The sequence below is a fragment of the Clinocottus analis genome, unplaced genomic scaffold, assembly GCF_023055335.1.
Source record: "Clinocottus analis isolate CAN_PGR_092001 unplaced genomic scaffold, fCliAna1.0.p SCAF_8, whole genome shotgun sequence".
Classification (NCBI taxonomy): domain Eukaryota; kingdom Metazoa; phylum Chordata; class Actinopteri; order Perciformes; family Cottidae; genus Clinocottus; species Clinocottus analis.
The window spans coordinates 10,409,913-10,416,028 of NW_027176240.1; the positions used below are offsets into that span (position 1 = coordinate 10,409,913).

The 6,116-nt window shown below is 41.8% G+C and overlaps 1 protein-coding gene across 3 annotated transcripts in view; it reads right to left on the reverse strand.

Moving 5' to 3' along the window:
* Positions 1–1,343, reverse strand: part of marchf8 (membrane-associated ring finger (C3HC4) 8) — a 59,856-nt gene extending 58,513 nt beyond the window's left edge. The window contains exon 1 of one of the 3 annotated variants that reach the window (XM_068568132.1): positions 1,255–1,343. The gene's annotated coding sequence lies outside the window, so the exon portion shown is untranslated. Of the gene's footprint in view, positions 1–973; positions 1,134–1,254 lie in introns of those variants that run through there. The other 2 variants (XM_068568131.1, XM_068568133.1) reach the window with 2 other exon arrangements.
* Positions 1,344–6,116: the final 4,773 nt, after the last annotated feature.

Genomic DNA, 6,116 nt, shown 5'->3' on the forward strand with positions numbered 1-6,116 from the left:
GGTTTGCTTTCACTTAGAAAAAAAAGAAAAATACCACAGCGGGAATTCACAAAATGGTAGCAAGGACAGAAAGCTTTAGAGTACACAAGAGTGCTTTGCTTTAAACAATATATATTTTAACAAGCTGCATCGGCAATAAACACACCGACTACACTACAAATAATGAGAAGACAGACTGTAATGTGAGAGCCACTGTAACAATTTATCATGGCAGAAAAGGGTACAAGCAACATTTTACAGTTGAATCTATGTGTGTGGAATTGTAGTCTTGTTGATGTCAAGCTGAGATATATATATATATATATATATATATATATATATATATATATATATATATATATATATATATATATATATATATATATATGTGTGTGTGTGTGCGTGTGCGTGTGTGTGTAGCTTCAGTAGCATGTGGAAGCAGTGCATCCATGGGCTCTACTTGGAGTTATTATGGGTCATAATAAGGGAACATCCGGGCGGACAGTGCACCTCAGACATGAAGTCTACAGCAAATGTGAAAATGCACAACGGTGGCACAAAGGAAGCTGCTGTGGGACATCATGCACATATCACAATTAACATCCCAATTAATTTATATGAAAAGGACAGACTGCTTTAAATGCATTTGATTGCATTTAAAAAAGGACTGCATCCCAGACTGCAACCATGTGAAGAAATGCTGAAAAAAGAAAATCCGGTACAACAATGCTTCATCACGTCGGAGAGCAAATAATGCTATTTCCATTTGGCATCCCATCTTATTTCCCCGTAAAGCATAGCGTGACAAAAGACTCGGGGGAGACTAACAAAGGCGTGCTCGGACACAGCCAACAATAACGTAACGTGAAGGTCTGAAGTCCCCACCGCATGCTGAACGGACAAACCCTAGACACTGAATCCACTAAGCATCCGATTACTGGGTTTTTGCTGCAGAGCGCACCAGCCGCGGACATTAAACGGAATGTGTTCATACCTTGAATCAGAAAAGGCTACGACGACCGTCGGCCAGCACCCACTCTCGGCTTCTACGGCGGGCAATAAAAAACAAAAAAAACAAGCAAATTCTCACACAATCACATCCCCGGTGCAGCCCAGCCGCGCGTCAGACCGTCCGCCCGACAGTCAGCCGCCTCCGGTTGGGTTCAATAAAGCGAGAGGCGCAGCGGGGACGGAGCAGTGTGGACGGACGCGTCGCTGCTTTGGACCAAACGTCCCTCCATATTCCAATTAACGCAACACAAAAAGGACACTCACCGCTGTGTTTGGCACCGAATGACGACGTTTTGTTTATTGCATTGCGCCCGCAGAGCAGCTGTGTGTAGCGGTGCGTCACTGACTTCCGCGTTAAGATGGAGTGGTGAAAAATGCGAAGGGAAATAGGAAATTTAAAGGAAAGGCGGCGCACGCGAGCGCAATGAGGTCTGGCGGTATACACTGAGGATGGTACTAATGATGGTGGATCAGGTTGTTGTTTTTTTTATTTAAAACTCCATTAATCATTTAAAAAAATATATAGAAATTATCCTGACTATGTGAAATGTTGCATTGAGGTGTTCCTGACCCACAGAGAAAAACTCAACTCTCCACTTTCACTTTTTGATGAATTAATGCTAATGCTAACCTATTTGCAGCTAAAGAGTCAGCAATCTCGGGACTTGATAGACACTGTGTAACTTTAGATAAAATAAAGAAAGAGTTCAAAGAAAGAAAGACTAAATATTGGACATGAACACATTCTGCTCCATAACGATACGGACTAAAACCTCTAAAGCCAACGGGGCATTAGTCACTATTAATTGCTGCTAGATTGGGTTAACATTAGTTACAGAACTATCTTTTTACTCCTGTTCCAGTCTTTATGCCAACACTCTGAATAAATGTATTTCCCCAAAAATATGAGATAATTCTTTTTATTGTATTGCTCATTATAACATTAGATTTCACAGAAATGACATAGCAGATGTGTTATTAGCCTTTAGAACCACTCTAGCTCCAATCCAGTCAAATAGTATTAATATATTTGAATTCAATAGTCATTATTTCAAATTATGAATGGGCTGCAGTGTGCTGTAGTGAGTCACACTGTACTGTAACTACTCCAAAAGAGCTCCCCACTCACATTGCAGTGTGTCGGGAGCGGCTCACTTACTAAACCAGGGAATGTATCCTCTGTTGACTCAAAGCCTCGGCTCTGTGAAACCTGACATTGTGTTTGAGCTTATTACTGATGCACAGTCCGCCACTGCGTCTTCGGGACGGGACAACGGGGCCTCTGTGCTCTGTCTGGACGAAGTGGGCACCTCAGTAGTGAGTCTGCCAATTTGTCACGCCCGTGTCTCTGCTTCAGAGCGATAGGCTTCAGGAGGCCTTGCTGCGTGGCATGAAAAGATTGGGATGTGGTTTGTTGCGTTGAGTGTGCAGAAAAGCAGGCAAGTGAAACAGTTCAAACCTTTTTCACCACATTCACAGGAATAGGAGAGATAGAGGGGCGGAAATGACCCTCAGTTTTCCAAGTGTGAAGTAGGTTTTAGTGTGTGTCCTCCCTGCTTTCTTACTTGGGTGAACCTGTCAGACCGGTAGTGCTTCAGTGTTTTGGTCCCTGCGGCCCAGTGCACACATGACTCAGCAGCGCTAACACGCAAACAAGCTAAGAGAGGATTTAGCAAAACACTTCAGGTTTAGTGGAATCATTGTGTTTTGATTCCAGGTAAGGACAACTTCATGGTTACTTTCTGTTTGACACAATCAGCTTCAACTTGTGACCACGTTTCCTCTTTCTGCGCATAAAGAGGAAACGTTATCAATGAATACATATTCTGATTAAAGCACTATAAATCTTGGTCTGTAGGCCTATAGTGGAGATTATTTAATTAAAAGAATACTGTTAAAATAGACTTATTAACCTACAATGTTATATCTTCTTAAAATCCTTTCCAGTTTTGTACACTTTTTGGCATCCGATATGTCCGCCGCCAGCTTCACTGAGCTGTATTTCTTCTTCTAAAAGCCATGTTTATAAAAAGAGGAGGAAAAGCATTGTTTTCGGTCAGTGGAAAATACAGACTTAAAGGACTTGGCAGAGATGCAAGAGGCAAGCTGAACAATCCTGAAACAAAAAGTGTAAAATAGGCATTTGCTTTGAAAGGACTGTTCCACAGAAGAAACGGAAGAAGCTGAAGGAAACCAAATAAAATACTCAGACAAAACTTGTATACACCCCACAATGTTCTGACAATGAAAAGAGTACTCCCTTGAACGAGTGATCTCATATTGCACTTTCAGAAAGTTTGGTGTCTCATCAGACAAACATTTAGAAAACAATGGTCTAACGCAGCAGCAGAGGTTTTTAGTTTTTTAGACTCCAAAACATTGATTTCAACACTTCCTTCAAGGTTCCTTTCCCACACTTCCTCCACAGTCGTGTCTTTCAATTTCCAGGCCTCCCTCTGGAATGTCAGCTTTGTTAAAGATGTGTTGATTCCAAGACCAGGTTGAGATACATGTGTGATGTCACATGACGAAGCTCCTCCCGATCCACATTAAATATGATCAGAATCAGAATCGGAATTGTTGAACATATACGAGGAATTTGACTCAGTAAAAAAAATGCGTAACAATATAAATACAATAAAAACAATAAACATAGTGCAACAATAGATCCATATGAAAAATAACAAACCGATAACAGTTTTAAACAAGTATCTATTTTAAAATAAAAGTGGCAAGTGTATTTTAATAAGAGAAGAAAAGATGTGCAAAGGTGTTTGAAGTTGTTGAGAGTCAGACGACGTCATAGTCAGAGTCAGTCAGTGGGGGTCCTGATTTTTGTTGATGAACCGACTGTAGCTGGAAATAAACTGTTCTTGTGGCGTGAGGTCTTGGTCCTGGGACTTAAACTGTTTGTGTCCAGGATAAGAGCGGTCGACTACAATTTTACTTGCCTGCTTCAGGGTCAAGTCATGAAGGGACGACAGATTGCAGCCAATCACCCTCTCAGCAGAGTGGATGGTACGCTGATGACGATATGAACTCAATGATGGCCGTGTAGAGGTACACCATCATGGTCTTTGGCAGGTTGAACATCCTCTGCTGAGCCTTCTTGGTGATGGAGCTGATGTCCGGCTCCCATTTGAAGTCACTGGCTTATGAAGGGAACCCGGGAAGTGGAATGACTCCACATCGTTTGACGGGAAGTCACAGAGACTGATTGGTGCGGATGGGTCTTCTGGAAATTTACAACCATCTCCAGTGTCTTTAGCATGTGGAACTCCAGGTTGTTTTGTCTGCACCAGGTCACCAGATGGTCAGACTCCCACCTGGAGGCGGACTCATCCCCACCAGAGATGAGTGTAATGGTGTCATCCACAAACTTCAGGAGCTTGGCGGACTGGTGACGGGAGCTGCAGCTGTTGGTGTGCAGGCAGAAGAGCAAAGGGGAGAACGCAGCCTTGGGGGGGAACCGGTGCTGATGGTCCGAGAGGCTCAGACATGCTTTCCCAGCTTCAAATGCTGCTTCCTGTCAGACAGGAAGTCTGTGATCCACTTGCATGTGGAGTCGGGCACTTGCAGCTGGGAGAGCTTGTCCTGCAGCAGACCTCTTTGCACAAGCTGAGAACTGGTCCTTTTACCAATGGTGTTCGCTTTGGGGTCACTCAGACATTTGTGTCTTCTGTGTGTTTTCAGGCCAGAATAGTTAAACCCTCAACTAGTAAAGGATAGAAGATGCAAACATGTGGGCATATATTATGTAAAGTAAACCCTGATAATCTTGTGGTTAAAAGAAAACAATTTAGCCATGCAAGCAGTGAGACGGTACATTTTAATTAAATGCTAACATGCTCACAATGACAATATAACATTGATCACGTTCACCTTGCTAGTTTCCCATGTTGGCTGGCTAATGTTTGCTAATTTAGCACTGAGCTCTAAGTACATATGAAGCAGATATGATTAGTTTTGGGTTATAAACCAAAGTATTAGACACACTGAACTGAGAGGTGTTGGTGTGTGTGAAGGCAGTGTCCAGGCTATAGTGTATTGGGAGAGTACAATAACTAGTACATTTACTTAATTGCTTATTTAAACATTTATTTTTTATATATTCACCACTTTCAGTAGGCCACATTCTGGAAAAACAAGTCTTTTAAATTGACAGAATATTTGCATAATACAAATGTTATTTACTCGCTGCTATGGTGAGGAGTTTGAAATAAAATCAGCAGGATGTATTTTTCTGAAAAAGATGCCCTTCTTCGTGCTGAAGGGCATTTATCTGCCAGCAGCGCTTCAGCTGTACATGCTGCCAGCCCAATTATCTTGGATCAAAGCTAGGCAACATAAAGGAGGAAAGTAAAAATAAAAACAGTGAGATGTGACTCAGGTCGGGGTTTGTCTGTTGCAGAGAAACACCGTCCAAAGTGAAAACAAAGTGCATAATGAGCAGCGCCTCCACTTTACAATCGAGCCTTTCCACTCACCAACAAAGAAATAAAACATAATTATGTTTTGGATTACACAATGTGTTCTCATATTTATGATACATCATCTGCACTCCGCTCCCATTAGTTTGTATTTTGCATGTGTACATATAAACAAACTACAGCTTTGAAGGGCTCCCACTGACAAAATTAATATCAAGACATTACAATTGAAAATGTGAACTTGTGGCAGAAGGCCGATCATAATCGTGGTTCTTTGTATTTATTTAACTGACCAACAGAAATGAGCAGATAATATCTCAGTAGGGGATAACACGTTTATCTTGAGATGGTGAAAGCACTAAGGGAGGAAGTTGTTGGCTACATTTGCCCCATCTTTGGCGAGACATCGGAAAGTGGGGTGTGCAACAGGTGCAAAACTATTTCATCTTGTTGCTAGGGAACTATAGCCTTGGTTCTGCATCAGTAAAACTTGGTTCTTAATGTGACACAAATTAGTCAGTGATGACAAGCACAGTTTCTAACCAACATCACATTAATATGAGAACTATTAAGGGGCGTGCATGCAGGAAAGCTCAACCATTCAATGTGCAAATAACAAGGACCCGAAACAGTAAGACCTGAGAAATCTCAGCAGGGCGATCCGTAAAACTAAATAATGAGTCGATTGGAAACATA